Raw genomic sequence first — 17,728 nt, 5'->3', positions numbered from 1 at the left:
AGAGAAATTTGTATTTTGATTTATTTCTTTATTTGTGCACCTTGCCATATGATTGTGTTTCTTTAGCTTTTACTTTTTGTGGGTACCTAGTAGGTATATATATTTGCAGGGTACATAAGATACCTTGATACAGGCATGCAATGCATGATAAACACATCATGGTAAATGGAGTATCCATCTGCTTGAGCATTTATTCTTTGTGTTATGAACAATTCAATTATACTATTTTAGTTATTTTTAAATGTACAATTATTATTGACTATAGTCACCCTGTTGTCCCATCAAATACTAAGTCTTATTCAGTATTTCTAAGTATTTTTTAAAAACATTGACAATCCTTACTTCCCTCCAGCCCCCAACTACCCTTTCAAATCTCTGGCAACTATCCTTCTATCTCCATGAGTTCAATTGCTTTAATTTTTCAGCTCCCACAAGTAAGTGAGAAAATGGCAGTTTGTCTTTATGTGCCTGTTTTTTTTTTCTTTTTTTTTTTTTTTTTTTTGCGGGGGTAGGGGGAGCTTAAAACAAGAAACATTTATTTCCTCATAGTTTTAGAGGCCAGAAGTCTGAAATCAGGGTGTCTGGAGATTTAGTTCCTTCTGGAACCTCTCAAGGACAACCTGTTCCATACTTCCCTCCTAGTTTCTGGTAGTTGCAGACAATCCTTTATTGCAGGATCTGGCCAGCAGCCTGCAATGCAACGGGGCGCTTTGTTTGTTCCCAGGCACATTGGCAGGTCGATAAATAATAGACACACACAAGATAGTGAAAGCTGGGTCTGGGGGGTCACCGTCTTCTGGTTCCACGATGCCACCAATGCACTGGATATACCAGCATTTATTATTAAGTTTAGTGAGGGCAGGGGTAGGTTAGTGAGGGATTTAGGGTCATTTGATTATGAGGTGAGATGGTCACATGGGGATGAAGTAATTCTTTAACATAACATCTGTATGCAGAAGTACAGTATACACAGATAAGAATTTACAATATAGTATGTTCACCAGTAATTTCTAACAGAGCCTTAAAACAGAAACACAGTCTTTCCATAACCTATGATTAGCAAGATATTAATCAGCAGTAACAGTTGCAGCAAAAGCTGGTTACAAACAATCCATAGAAACAGGACGTGAAGCTAGACAACCGGTTTGACCTGAAATTCTCAGAAGGGAGTATGCCTTAACCCTAAAGAGGCCTAGAAGAGCCGTGGCAAGATGAGGGCGTTTATAGCCCTATCTTATCCATATGGACAGGTGCCCCTCATGTGTCCGTTTATAGGCTCTCCACAAGGGTTGCATTCATTCCCAGAGCTATGAACATCTGCTTTTCTGGGATAGGAATCTTGGTGATGTGAAACCTCCCTGACTGCACATCCGTTCGTAGGCTCTCTGCAGGGGGAAGCACATCACATGTTGTTGACTCATTCTTGCAGTCCAACCTGGCATTGTCTTTACACAATCCCACACGCAACTTTGTATGTACAATAATCAGGAGCATTTAATCTTTTATTCCATAGCAATAGTTTCAGGGGGTCTCCCTACAATCCTTGTCATTCCTTGGCTTGCAGCTGCAATCTCCAATCACTGCCTCTGTCTTCACTGACCTTTCCCCCTGTGTGTCTCCTCTGTCTCTCTGCGTTGACATAGCTTTCTTATCCAAATGCCCATCATTAGATTTAGGGTCTACTCTAATGTACTATAATCTCATCCTAAGTAATCACATCTTCAAAGACCCTATTTCCAAAAAAGGTCACATTTGCAGGTATCAGAGGATATGACTCAAATACATCTTTTTGGGGGGACACAAGGCAACCCATTTTAGGAATCTTCTGGAAAGTTTTCTCATTCCTAAGTAGGAGGTTCAGGGAAACACAATCTTTTTTCTCCTTTGGATATTGTCATGTCTGGATATGATGCCTGAACCTGCTGCCACTGCCTTTTTCTTAGTTTGGGGATAAAGCCAATATGCAAAGAAAGACAATTCCAGGAAACCACATAGAATAGGTGCTAGTGCTAAAGAGCGGTGTTATTTTACCTGTCCCTGAGTTGTCCCTTCTTTTTAACAATTTTTTATCTTTGTAGGTTCATGGTAGGTGCATATGTCCCTTCTTTTTAACAATTTTTTATCTTTGTAGGTTCATGGTAGGTGCATATATTTATGGGGTGCATAAAATGTTTTGATATAGGCATTCAATGTGTAATAATCTTATCATGGATGAGAAGAATTGTTTATTGTCTAAACCAGTTTTATTCAGGATTTCTATTAGTTGCAGCTAATAACATCTTTCATGATACAATGACACTCAAATACATTATTAATCAGGTACGTGGTGGCGCTCCATGGGAATAATAAAGAAAAATAGTTTTGGGGAAAAGATGTCACAAATATGTATACAGGTATGCGTATATGTATGTATTTGTGTATATAACAAGAAATAATGACATTTAGCTTCCGACAGTTACTTTTTACCATAGAAACATATTACCAAACGACTGTGATTTATGGCTTGTAAATTATTTTAATTTAAGAGTTTCTCTGTAGGGCATCCCATCTACAGCCAACTTAAGGTTAATTTGTAACTATGAATGATGCTTAGGAAGTTTGACCAACTTGAGCTCTGCTGTCAAATAAACTTTCATTGAAGATTGTGAAGATTTTCCTTGTGAGATCTGTAGTGTTATTACAGTGATATGTATGCAACCACTTAGTTCTAAGTACAGAAAAGTGAAGAGTTGGGCAAGGAGGTTGCTGTAGTGGTCTCTGAGATAGGTGATGAGAGCTTGATATAGAGAAGTGGAAGTGATATTGGAAAGGATGGATAGATCTTCAAAGGAGGAATGTAAATTAAAATATTAATAGTAAATGGAAATAGACAAGGTACACAACAGAGTCAATTCTGATGCCAAGTGATTCTACCCATCCATGAGTTATCCCTTCTTTTTAACAATTTTTGATCTTTGTGGGTTCATGGTAGGTGTATATATTTATGGGGTACATAAAAGGTGTATATAGGCATTCAGTGTATAATAATCATATCATGGAAGATGGGATATCCATCCCAATTATTAATCTTTGTGTTAAAAATAATCCAATTAAACACTTTTCATTATTTTGCAATGTACAATTACATTAGTATTGACTGTATTCAACCTGTTGTGCTATCAAATATTAGGCCTTATTCATTTATTCAAACTGCTTTTGTGTCAATTAACTATCCCCACCTGCCATACCCACCCCCCACTACCTACCTATCACAGCCTCCGGTCACCATCCTTCTATTCTCTGTCTCCGTGAGTTTAGGTGTCTTGATTCTTAGATCCCACAGATAAGAGAGAATATGCGATGTTTGTCTTTCTGTGCCTGGCTTATTTCACTTTACATAATGACTTACAGTTCCATCCATGATATTACAAATGACAAGATCTCATTCTTTTTATGGCTGAATAGTACTCCATTGTGTATATGTACCATATTTTCTTTATCCATTCATCTGTTGATGGACACTTAGGTTGCTTTCAAAGCTTGGCTATTATGAACAGAGCTGTAACAAACATGGAAGTGCAGATATCTCTTTGATATATTGATTTCCTTTCTTTTAAGTATATACCCAGGGCAACACTGAGTTCAATGCTAAGTCCCCCAGTCTCTGTGCTCTCCTTTCACCAAGTGCACTGTTCTTTCTCCATGTCACACAGCTGCTGTTGGGGGATGAGGGAGGGCTGGTGTTGGCAATTCAAGACTGCCTTTTCTACCCTCTTCAGTGTGTCTTTCTGTAACATAAAGTTAAAACCTCGTACTGTGATTGCTCACCTGATTTTTGGTTCTTATACTGGTGCTTTTTCTCTGTAGTTAGTTTTTGAAATTTCATGTTTCTGCGGGGGGTGGGGGGGGGCAATCAGAGGAGCCTCCTAATCCCTCATCTTGCTCCACCTATGATTGTATTTTTCAGTGTGTATCTTTCTATAGAAAGAATGTTAGTCCCTTTTCACATATGGTTAAAATATTTTCCTAAGTTTTTCATTTGCTTTTTGAATTTACTTTTGATATTTTCTTTGATATAGACTAATTTTAATATTGCCAATCATATTCTTAGTGGCTTCTGGATGTGTCCTTAAAAATAAATCCTTTTTTTGCCTTCAACAAATATTTATTGAGGTAAAATCTGGGCCTTGGTGGAACTCACGATCCATTGGGAGGAGCAGAAATGGTGAATAATCATAGCACAGCATAGTAAGCACAGAGCAATGTGCTGTGGAATCACAAGAGAGGAATTGTTACATTCAGGGTACTACTGGGGGATTGACATTTTCACAGAATATTCCATAGTGTTGAAAATAGGCGGGGCTGAGAGTTGGGGGAAAGAAGAAGTAACAGAAAGGTATAGCAAGAACTGAAGCTCAAAAAGCAGGAAGTCAAATTGCCAGATATCTCTTTCATCCTGAAGAGTTGGATCATACACCATGGTGATAAGAGAAAGGTCTCCCTCATGCATTCTTATCTCTTCTGTGCTACATCTCCAGTTTCAACTTTGCTGTCTTTATTTGGTTTGAACTACCAATGATTCCTTAATATTGCTCTCATTCTGAATCCTGCACACAATATCCTTGCCTTTCTTTTGCACTTGAACACTGGCACACTTATTCTTCAAATGTCAGCTTGGGCATGTTATCATCTCTGTGCCTCCTCTCCCTCAAGTATAATAGAACAGCTGTTCCCCTCATACAGTAGCATTCACCCTGGGTATAAGCCTTCTTAGCATACGGTACCCAGAGCTGTAATCATTTTCACTCAGGTATAGCTTTAGCTAAAGGATAAGCTATTTGATATCATGCTTTTTTCACCCCACAGTACTAGCCCAGTGTCTGACAAATATTCAGCACTGAATGAATCTTTCTTGAATGAACAAATGGGTGAACGAGTGAGTAGTTTAATCAGAATACAGTTCTTGCTGAACCAAGGAGATATGAACTTGAAAAGACAAGTTTTCCAGATGATTTTACACTACTGGAAACCTATTGAATATTGTCTAAGAAAAAACTGAGTAGTAAAGCAGATTGCCCTATCCAATGTTTCTTTCAATCCACATGAGTAGCTAATTGACATATCTAGCCATATTTCCCTGTGGCAATGATAGATTTTATGCCAAGCTCCTTGTCCAAGTTTTGAATCTGGCTTTTTTTTTTAACCACAACATGATAAGTTCTTGTTGTTGTTGAGGCCTTCAACTATCTGAAATCATTAACAATTCAAATGTTAATAATACAGAAACACCCTCACAGACACACCTAGAATAATGTTTAATGTTTAACCACGTATCTTGGCACCCCACATCCCAGTTCAGTTGACACAAAATTAACCATCACAGGCAGTTTCTCAAAAAATAAAAAATGGAATTACCATATGATTCAGTAATTCTACTTCTGGGTATATATGCAAAATAACAACTTCCTTTGAAATTGCATTTTTAAACTTGGAATTATAGAATCTAGAATCATTTGGAAGTATTAGCTATATTTTGTCCAACCATTAACATTTTATATTTTTCCCATCAGTCTTGTCCTAGTTAGCCTCAAATTTTCTAACCAGCAGTATTATCTCTCTGCTTACGGCTTGCTGACCGAGGATATGTAGGAAGGAGACTGCCTCTGAGAGTGGGAATACAAGGAAGAAGTTACCAGGGCTTGCTGCATAACAAAGGGTGGGCGTCTACTAGTAGTTCTGACTCCAGAAGTGCTATATCAGAAGAAATAAGCCAAAATTGTGGAATTGGGAGAATAGAAGTTTTAATAGCACAATTAGGTGATTATAGTTAACAATAATTTATTGTAAGAGGGAGGCAAGATGGCTGAATTGAAGCCTCCACTGATCATCCTCCCAAAACATACATACACAAGAACAGCAAATTTTAACAACTACACACACACACACACACACAAACACACACACACACTCAAAACACTGTCTTAAGAAGTGCAAATTAGGTTAGTAATCACAGCATCTGGTTTTAACTTCTTATTGCTGAAAGAGGAGCTGAAGAGGGTAGGAAAGACAGTTTTGAATTGCTGATGCCAGCCCCCCAGCCCCTGGCCCCCAGCCCCTGGCAGCCATTGCATGGCACAAAAAAATCCGTGCACTTGGTGGACAGAGAGCAAAGAGACTGGAGGACATGGCATTAAACTCAGTGCTACCCTGTCACATGGGAGAGCACAGCTATACTAGGGTCAGCCAGCACCCACCCACGGAGGGCACATTTGAACCTGCCCTAGCCGGAGGGGAATCACCCAATGCAGGGTTCAGAAATTAAATTTCTTTGCAAACCTTGCCACAAGGAACCTAAGTGCTCTGGGATCCTAGGTAAACTTGAAAGGCAGTCTAGGACAAAAAGACTGCAATTCCAAGACAAGCCCTAGTGCTGGGTTGGGCTTAGAGCCAGTGGAGTAGGATGGTGTGTGACCTAGGGAGATACCAGCTAGGGGGCTAAAGGGTATGCTTGGACCACTCTTCTTAACAGCAGATTTGATCAAGCAGAAGGAAAAATTAGTGAGATTAAAATTAGGCTATTTGAAAGTACCCAGTCAGAGGAGATGAAAGACAAAAGAATATAAAAGAATGAAGCACACCTACAAGATCTAGAAAATAGTCTCAAAAGTGCAAATTTAAGAGGTACTGGCCTTAAAGAAAAGATAGAGAGAAAGGGCTAGAAAGTTTATTGAAAAAGATAATAAAAGAGAACTTCCCCAAACTAGAGAAAGATATCAATATCTAAATGCCAGAAGGTTATAGAACACCGAGTAGATTTTACTCAAAGAAGACTATCACAAGGTGTTTAATATTTAAACTCCCAAAGGTCAAGGATAAGAAAAGGATCCTAAAATCAGCAAGAGAAAGGAAACAAATAAGATACAAAGCAGCTCCAATATGTCTGGCAGCAGACTTTTAAATGGAAACCTTATAGGCCAGGAGAGTGGCATAACATATTTAAAATGCTGAAAGAATAAATAAATAAACTTGCCCTAGAATAGTATATCTGGTGAAAAATTACTTCATGCTTGAAGGAAATCAGGATATCAAAGAGATAGCTGTACTCCCATGCTTTTTGCAGCACTATTCACAATAGCTAAGATTTTGAAGCAACTTAAGTGCCTATCAACAGATGAATGGGTAAAGAAAATGTAGTACTTATACACAATGGAGTACTATTCAGCCATAAAAAGAATGAGATCCTGTCATTTGCAACAACATGGCTGCAACTAGAGATCATTATGTTAAATGAAATAAGCCAGGCACAGAAAAACAAACTTCTCAAGTTCTCACATTTTTTTTGTGGAAGCTAAATATTACAATAATTGAACTCATGAAGGTAGAGAGTAGAAGTATGGTTACAAGAGCCCAGGAAAGGTAGTGGAGTTGGGGGAATGTGAGGATGGTTAATGGGTCCAAAAAGTAGTTTGAAAGAATGAATAAGACCTAGTATTTGATAGTACAACAGGGTGGCTATAGTCAATAATAATTTAATTGTACACTTTAAAATATATAATAGAGTATAATTGGATTATTTATTTATTTGAGACGGAGTTTCGCTCTTGTCGCCCAGGCTGGAGTGCAATGGCGCTATCAGTGCAATGACTCCATGTCGGCTCGCTGCAACCTCCGCCTTGTGGGTTCAAGCAATTCTCCTGCCTCAGCCTCCCAAGTAGCTGAGATTACAGGCACGTGCCACCACACCCGGCTAATTTTTATATTTTTAGTAGAGACGGGATTTTGCCATGTTGGCAAGGCTGGTCTCGAACTCCTGACCTCAGATGATCCACCCACCTCAGCCTCCCAAACCGTTGGGATTACAGGTGTGAGCCACTGCGCCCAGCCTGGATTATTTCTAACACAAGGAATAAATGCTTGAGGGGTTGGACACCTCAGTTATCATGATATGATTATTATGGATTGCATGTCTGTATCAATGTATTTCATGTACCCTATAAATATATATACCTATTTTGTACATACAAGTAAAATTTAAAAAATTAAAAAGCATTTATTGTATATTTTATTATTTATTTTTTTTTTTTTGATTTCTGCTAAATTTCTTTTTTTTTAATTATACTTTAAGTTTTAGGGTACATGTGTACAACGTGCAGGTTAGTTACGTATGTATACATGTGCCATGTTGGTGTGCTGCACCCAGTAACTCGTCATTTAACATTAGGTATATCTCCAAATGCTATCCCTCCCCCATCACCACCGATCCCATAGAAACACAAACTACTATCAGAGAATACTATAAACACCTCTACGCAAATAAACTAGAAAATCTAGAAGAAATGGATAAATTCCTCGACACATACATCCTCCCAAGACTAAACCAGGAAGAAGTTGAATCTCTGAATAGACCAATAACAGGCTCTGAAATTGAGGCAATAATTAATAGCTTACGAACCAAAAAAAAGTCCAGGACAAGATGGATTATTGTATATTTTATAATAACTAGAAGATTTTAGAATGATACCAACACAAATAAATGATATATCACAATGAACCTGATTTGTTCATTACACATTGTGTGCATATATTGAAAAAATGAAAAAATCATATGACCCCATAAATATGTACAAGTGTTATGTATCAATTAGAAAAGAAAAAGAAATCAGGAAAGTGTCCTGGAGGATGTAAGCAGAGGCAGGAAAAAGAGAGGGGAGACTTAGCAATGAGAAAATGAGGTAAAATACATATAGTACAGAAAATCTTCAATCCTGTATTGTTTTCTAGTGATTCAATCACTTAGGATGGGACCGTAGAAGGGCTGTCCTCTCATCTGGCTCTCCTGTGAAGTGCTTCTAAGGCATTATTTCTTTAGATCTTCCCATTGAAAGACTGCTGGAGAGATGCTACAGGCTGTTACCCCATGGATGTTACAGAAGTCTTGTCTAAAATTGTCGGAAGTACATGATGTGCCTCAGCATCCCTACTCCAATGACTGAAGTCAGAGAGTTGTGAAGAGGGGTGAGGCTGAACAGCTATCTCTGAGGAATTAGAGTTATGGTCCATTAATGTTTAACTGAAGAAAGGAAAATTAGCATCCAAAATGGAATACTAGAGCAGATACCAACTCTTGTCTTTTAAATTCAAATGTAGGGAGCCTGCAGCCGGAGCACCACTGACATAACACATGCAAGGCATAGAGGTGTAAGATATTTGCCAGATCTGGGTATGAGACTAATATATTACCAACTTTGGTCAACATCTAATCAAGATCAGAAGCTAGGTATGCCCAAACCTACAATTTGATCAATCTCAGTGTCTGTAGCTGAGTGAAATTCTGATAAATTAAGGATAGACACTCACTATCAAAATGAATAGCACTCGGTGAATAGAATGATTATGGTTCAACATCAATTGGTGACCCAAATTGACCCTGGCAATTTAATCACAATGCAAACTCTCACTACTTTTTGATGAAATAAGAAATATAATCTTATGAGAACAAAAGGCACTGGGAACTATGAGAGGTGGCAGCAAGGGAGGGAGACAGGGTTGAAAAATTATTGGATGCTATGCTCAGTACCTGGGCGATGGGATCAATTGCACCCCAAACCTCAGCATCACACAATATACCCATGTAACAAACTTGCACACGTGCCCCTGAATCTAAAATAAAAGTTGAACCGCAATTGAACACCACATGTTCCCACTGATAAGTGGGATTTGAACAATGAGAACCCATGGACACAGGAAGGGGAACAAACAACACACACCAGGGCCTGTTGAGGGGTGGGGGGGCATGAAGAGGGAACTTAGAGGACGGGTCAATAGGTGCAGCAAACCACCAAGGGACATGTATACCTATGTAACACACCTGCACCTTCTGCACATGTATCCCGGAACTTAAAGTAAAATATAAATAAATAAATAAATAAATAAATAAATAAATAAATAAATCCGTATGCTACAGGTCACTGCCCACACCGTTACATCACAGTGACTAGTTATGGGGTTTTGTCAGCCATAGTTTTTTAAACTCTCCAGGTAATCCTAATGCACAGCCACATTTGAGAATCAGTGTTTTACATAATAGTTTGCAACTGGGAACACTTTATTGAGAACTATACCTTCCAAATCTTTTATGGCAGTATTTTACGTTTCTACAATGGACGTGGATCTGACAATGGGATTTGGAGCATGCTGCCCCAAAATATGGCACCTTGGTGTTTAAAAAAAACAGTACAATCTAAGAAGGTCATTTTTTTTAACCTTTTCCTGTCCTTCTCTGAAGCAAGTTATAAGATCTTTTTTCCAGAGGTGCCCTCCCTATACCTGGAGGAAAAGAACATCTTTGTCTCTGGAAGCACAGGGACACAGAGAAGAATCTGAACAAACAGGCCTTGCTAAGCCCCTCCCAGTTTATTAGTCATTAGATCATACCCTCTTTGTCCAATCCATACTTATGTATGACTGTCTACTCTTCATCAAACCAAAGATAAAAATAAACAGGTCTCTGTTTCTTTGGGTTTTCATTTCTGAATCCTCCCATGTCAAATAAAACTCACATTAAATACATATGTAAAATTTTCCTCTTGTTAATCTGTCTTCTGTTATAGAGGTCTCTGCCATAAACCCTGAAAAAAGGTGAGGAAAAGACAAATATTTTCTCCCCTACAACAACAAGTAGACCCTCCAAAATCCAAACTCACTTTGATAAGTTACAAATTTGTGGAAGGCTTGATACTTTCTTAAGTCAAATGTTTTAATGTGGGCTGTGGCCCTAAAATTCCAAGACAAGTCCTAGTGCTGGGCTGGGCTTAGAGCCAGTGGAATAGGATGGCGTGCGACTTAGGGAGATACCAGAGCTGGGGGGCTAAAGGGTGTGCTTGGTGATGCTACAAGAGCGCACGTTCTTTATTTAGAAACTGCTGTTGTGGATCTAGGGCCTTTGATATGATACATTCTTCCCATGGAGCCCATTAGCATATACAGTAAAATTGATAGAGGCCAGCTTCATTAGCAGGATGCCAGCAAAGTCAGGGTAAAAAGTCAATGAAGCCCACTTACTTCCAGCATCAGGAAGAATTTTATATTTAATATTTTCTGGAGTGCAATGTTGAAATGCCATTTTCTATTGATTTGCATTTGGTGGAAAGGCAGCAGGGGAGCATGGTGATCTTTATGAGCTCTCACCGTCTTGCTGGCTGATGTGGTTTTCATGCCATTGTGTTATTTAGTGTTATAACTGGTCTTGGTCATTTTATATTCCAAAAGTCTGATGGGGAGTAATACGCCATTTATTATTGGAACATTAAAACGAAGTTCAGTTCTACTGTTCCAGAACTTGGATACTTTTCCTGTAAAATCTTTATTTTTCAAATTTATATACTTTTAAAATCTACATAGCTCTGTCTGAGACACTGAATTATCCCAGGTGTTCATTTTGCCAGGGTAATTTCTCACTATTCTTTGCTCATTCTCTCCCTTTTTTCTTTATTCTTTACTTCTGATTTCTCACTGTTAGGAAGTAAATGAAGAATGGAGTAAAATGAAATAGTACAGTTCTTACTGGGAGCTCTCTTGAGTAGCCACCATATAAAATTTGATTTAGCACATAAAACACCTACAGGGGTAGAATTTAATGTGTCTTAAGCCTCTAGAATTTATAAAAACCTGAGATTCTTACATTGCTTAAGTTTAACGAGTACAGTTTTTAATTTAGCCCTACTTCTCATTGCATGGGTCAGAGTTTAAATATATTACCATTTCAATTTCTTTTGAGGAACCATTTTTTTTAAGAAAAACAAAATGGGTTCACTTTTGGAATCATTTTTTTAAAAAACTGAATCCATACTTAATGATATGGTTTGGCTCTGTGTCCCCACCAAAATCTCACCTTGAATTGTAATAATCTCCACGTGCCAAGGGTGGGACCAAGTGGAGATAATGGAATCATGGGGACGGTTTTTCCCTGTGCTGTTCCCGAGATCTGATGGTTTTATAAGCGTGTGGCATTTCCCCTGCTTTCACTCATTCTCTCTCCTGCCACCCTGTGAAGAGGTGCCTTCTGCCGTGATTGTAAGTCTCCTGAGGTTTCCTCAGCCATGTGACACTGTGAGCCAATTAAATCTCTTTTCTTTACAAATTACCCAATCCCAGGCAGTTCTTTATGGCAGCGTGAGAATGGACTAATACATTCAACATTAAAATGAAAATGATTACGAAGTTGTGAGAGTAACTTATTGTGATAACATTTACTCTTTCACTTGTAAAATGCTTAATATGTTACAAAGGGGGTATACTTCTAAAGTGTAAATAACTTAAATTATTGCAGGAGAAATTTAGAGCAGAACACATAGTGTATTTCCTAAATCCATGTTCCCCTGGCCTACAGAATAAGTTCTTGAACATTATATAATGAAGATTGATTCACTTATTTATTCACAATTATTCATTGAATGCCTGGTGTTTTCCATGAACTGACCTGGGCATGAGGATGGAATATAGTACTCTCAGGACACTTCCAAATACATAGAAAGATGTTTTAAAACATTTAAACAAGTACAGCACATTCGATCACAACTGTAATGGCTTTGTGTATGTGAATGCTATAGGACCACAGCAAGGCCATGCAAACACTTTTCTGAGATACTCAGCAACATGTTCATTGGGAAAATTATATTTGAGTTGATTTTTGAGTTGGGAAGGAGTTCACAGGAAAGAAACATATGAAATAAATTCCAGGCATAAAATAAAGCATATGCAACTACAAACAATGCAGGGACCTTGGCAGGGACTTGGCTCTCAGAGTGAAAGTGGGGCAGTTGCAGGTGATGAGGCCCAAGGGGCATCCAGGGTCTGGGAAGTCATGCTAAGTGGTCTGAAGTTCATTCATTTGGGAAATTGCTTCTGCTTAAGGCATAGTCAGTCCTTACACTTTAAAGGGTAGATATGACATCAGTGGAGAGCTGGAGAAGGGATTGACAGTTTAGGAAGCCAACAAAACAGTCCAACTGAACACCCACAACTGAAAACAAAACCACATTTTAAAACTGCACGTTGATTACAAAAGCCTTGTTTGTATCGGAAAATATGTGTTTTACAAACTGCAAGTTAAAATGCAACCACTATAAAGGATGGCTTCCAAACTTCTTATGACCTCAAAATAGAAAGGCATTGTCAGGGAGACAATGAAGCCTAAAAATAATTTTGAATATCTGAATGCACTCAGGGCAGCTTTTAAATTCTGGCCATGACTAAGTTTCTCATCCTGGTGTGTTCCCCATTGGAAAATCTCCTCTCCTGTAAAAAGGAAATCTTATTTTTGTTACCTTTGTGTTATACAGAATGCTTAACAATATTTCTATCCATGCCAAAAACTTATACCCATATGTTTTCATAATTATTGTTCTATCAAACAATCACATAGTTTTTCTGTATTTGACAAATCTCCATTGAAATACATGAAAGAAAGTAAATAGAAAATGTATCTGTCTTGGCCCATGTTGGGGCAACTGGGAAAAATTTTCCCAGCTCCTAAGCTCTCCATGGGAATGGTTGGGGCCTCCACTGAGACTGCCCATTGAGACTGAAGCTTGACTTTTTCTTCTTTCCAGTTTGTTTCTTTTCCTTTCCCCAGGTATTGATCCCCAGGGAACTCCTTACTAACCATCCTGTCTGCTAAACTCCGTGTCAGATTTTGCAATCTGAGAAACCAAGTGTATGACCCTTGGAAAAATCACTGAGAGTAAGTGGCAGAGCAAGAATTTTAAATTCATATCTGTTGGCTACAATGCCCATTTGAAAAACCCTGATAAAAAACTATTACCAATTCAAAATAATGCATCAACCAAAATTATTTAAGCTAAATTCAATTGTCTGAGCACTACCCAAAAAACTTGCTCTTATGAAATGATCAAATAAATGTCTGTAGTTGATGCTAATTTAATCAGCTGTGGTGGTGAAAAGACCACCACACAATCAGTTGTGGGACTCACTAGACTTTCTCAGACCTTATGACAAGTGGTTCGAATCATTCGTGGGACAGGATAACTGACAGTTCTGCAATGGGCTGACTCTTCTTTTGGAACAACCTTGCAGGCCCCCTTAACCATCAATGGCAGTTCTGTTAAGACCTACCCTTTCTCCCTCTACTCCACCCTTTTGGCACTCCCTAACTTTAAAAGATGCTTTATTTTTAATTTTCAGTTACTATGGGTACATAATAGGTGTATATATTCATGAGGTACGTGTGATGTTCTGATAAAAAAGCATACAATGTAGAATAATCACAGCAGGGTAATTGGAATATCTATCACCTCAAGCATTTATCATTTTCTGTATTAGGAACACTCCAATTTCATCCTTTTAGTAATTTTAAAATATACAACATATTATTATTGACTATAGTCATTTTGTTCTGCTATCAAATACTAGATCTTATTCATTCTATGTAACTACATTTTTGCACTCATTAGCCATCTTCATTGTTTTCTTTATTTTTGTTGTTAGCATTTGACACCATCTATTGTTACTTTGTTAATTCATTTTGTTAGTTTTCTCTCTTCTTCCCCACTAGACTGCCAGCTCCATAGGACATGGATTTTTGTCTGTTTTGTTCCCTCCTATATCCCCAGCACCTAGATGAATGCCTGATACATAGTAGGCCGTCACTAGCATTTGTTGAATAAGTGAATAACCAAATGGTCATTTCTTCTTTGCAAAGGGTTTCCTGAGGAGAGTTGTTTCTCTCTCTATATAAAACCCTGAAAATTTAGTGTACACTTGAATTATAAGATCCACTTCATTACAATATAGTCACATGCTTACTTAAATACATTCATATTATCTTATCTTCAGTCTTTTTAAATAGAACTCAAAACCTGTAATTAAGTATTTAAATACATCACGTACCTATTAATTTCACACTTTTCTTGGATTTGTCTCCATCTCCTTCTTCAGCATCAGCCTGAGAATTTTAGTAACCACTCATCTGTGTTGTATCCCTATTTCCTACGTTCCATGTTTTCCCCTCTCATCATTTACTTCCTAACATTTGGTGGAGCACTTCCTCCAGTAACTTTCTTTACCCATTATAGAGTGTCCATTCACACTCTAAAATGCCTTTATTATATTTTCATGTTTGATAGTTCAGTTGTGTACAATATTTTAGTTTGGAAATAACTTGTGCTTTAAAATGTGCACATACTTCTTCATTATCTTGTAGGTACCCATTTTGTCAGCGAGGCATCCAATGCCATTCTGATCTTTGATCCTTAGTATCCCAACTCCCTGGAATATATTAAAATTTTCTCTTTATCATTAGTGTAGGTTTCTATGATTGTGTATTTTTATTATTATTTTGCTCTTACTAAGCAGGCACTTTCAATCTGAGGAATTCATGTTCTTTACTTCTGGAAAGTTTTCTTAGAAGATTTCAAGAATAATTTTCTGGCTGGGCGCGGTGGCTCACGCCTGTAATCCCAGCACTTTGGGAGGCCGAGGCGGGTGGATCACGAGGTCAGGAGATCGAGACCATCCTGGCTAACACGGTGAAACCCCGTCTCTACTAAAAATACTAAAAATTAGCCGGGCGTGGTGGCGGGCGCCTGTAGTCCCAGCTACTCGGGAGGCTGAGGCAGGAGAATGGCGTGAACCCAGGAGGCGGAGCTTGCAGTGAGCCGAGATCGCGCCACTGCACTCCAGCCTGGGCGACAGAGCAAGACTCCATCTCAAAAAAAAAAAAAAAAAAAAAAAAAAGAATAATTTTCTGACATTTTTTCTCACTGTTTCTTTCTGAATCTCTTGTTATTTAGATTTTACTCATCTCTTACTTATCCTCTAATTTTCTAAAGTTTTTTTGTCCTATTTCTCATTTTTTTCTGCTTTGAGATATTGTCTTGAAATTATCCCCTAAGCTTTTATTAGCATTTCAATTTTATTTCCAAGATATCATTCTAGCCTGTCAGTTGGTTTTTTTCTTAATTTTAATACTATCTACTGCTTCTTCAATGAATATAGTATTTTGTCATTTTCCTAAAAATAATGTTTTTGTATTATTATCATTACTTTAGTTTTCTTCTCCCTGCCTATAAGCATATTGTTCTCCCCCTTCCTCTCTTCCACTCTTCTTTCTCTCTTTCTTTTTCTCTCTTCTCTGCCTTTTATGTTACGGTTTCCCAAGTGCCAGAATTTTTGGCTGCCCACTTATATTTACAAGTGAGATAAAAATAAAATTATTGCATATACTTTGTGCATAAATGAGGCTTATAAAATATTGGCCTTTGCAAATAGGTAGGTAAGAATTCCAGCCATTTAATCAGGAGCTCCACAAATGGCAGTATGTCTAGGTCTTTGCTCCTGAGCCAATCAGGAACTATTTTATGGTTTCTCAAACTGAATGGAGATAGTGTTGGGATATTCTCACAGTTCTATTAACAGAACACACTTAATTATCCTGTTTTAACTATGGCATCCCACCCTGTCTTCAGTGGTGCCTAGTGCCCTCTTGTCTATATCCTCTCTGGCTTAACCTCTCTAGAGAATAAATTGCAAGACCTGGAGGGCAGGGGTGGAGAGGTATCTAGACACTGTTGGTTGGGTCAAGAGATTTAAGGTCACACTGCTCCTTTTAAAAATTTGCAACCAATTCTCCAATGTTAAACCCACCTTGTGGGCAAAAAATTCAAGATTATTTTTTCAATCATACCACCAAAAAAAAAAAAAAACTGGAGAGAAAAGGTTTTGCCTACTATTCCCAAGGCTTTCTATGGTTTTCTTATTAGAAACATTTTGTTTTATGTTAGCTTCCTTCTTGAGGGTTTGGCTTCCAGCTTTCTTTTACCCAATTAATCAGTTATTTCTATGTGTAGAGGTATATAAAAATCATATTCATTGTTGCTCATTATTTCAAATTAATAATAGTTTTTCTAAACTTTAAGAAATTTCTACATTGTATAGTTGATGTATCCCACAAAGATAAGAATCAGAATGCCATATTCCAAACCTCCCTTTCAGCAAGAAACAGACATGTGAACTTTGGCTCTATCAACAAGGAACACTATGGGCAAATTTCATTCAAAATTGAGCGGGGTGTGAAAATAGGACAAGGAGGATCTTCCATCCTGTCTGTCTGGCCCAGTTGGCAAAAGAGGCATCTATGTGTCAGTGAAAGCAGGGACTACTTGCTATCACAGAAATAGTGATAGAAAAGATGGAAAAATAATAATGATGGTAAAGTCCAGCTCCCAGTCTTTATTGATGGTAGCAGTTGCTTTCATATCTGCAGCTGCACTTTCCCAATTAAGACAATTGTGCTTCTTGATGTCGTGTGATAGCTCCTAGATGCTTTCTCTAGACCTCACAAAACCGTGAGCCACCTTATATCCCTTACTAAAGCACTGTATTTGTCTGGTTTTGCATTGCTATAAAGAACTACCTTAGACTGGGTAATTTATAGGAAAATAAGTTTAATTGGCTTATGGTTCTGTAGGCTCTACAGAAAGCATAACACCAGCATCTGTTTCAGGGGAGGCCTCTGGAAGCTTATGATCATGGCAGAAGGTGAAGTGGGAGACAACATGTCACATGGCAAAGGCAGGAGAAAGAGTGCGAGGGGAGATGACACACACTTCAACAAGCAGGTCTCATGAGAACTCACTCACGATCATGAGAACAGCACTAAGGGGATGGTGCTAAACTATTCATGAGAAATCCACCCTGAATTAGTCCATTCCCATGCTGCTAATAAAGACAT

This window comes from Gorilla gorilla, chromosome X (genome assembly GCF_029281585.2).
Source record: "Gorilla gorilla gorilla isolate KB3781 chromosome X, NHGRI_mGorGor1-v2.1_pri, whole genome shotgun sequence".
In the NCBI taxonomy this organism is placed as follows: domain Eukaryota; kingdom Metazoa; phylum Chordata; class Mammalia; order Primates; family Hominidae; genus Gorilla; species Gorilla gorilla.
This window is presented reverse-complemented; position numbering follows the sequence as displayed.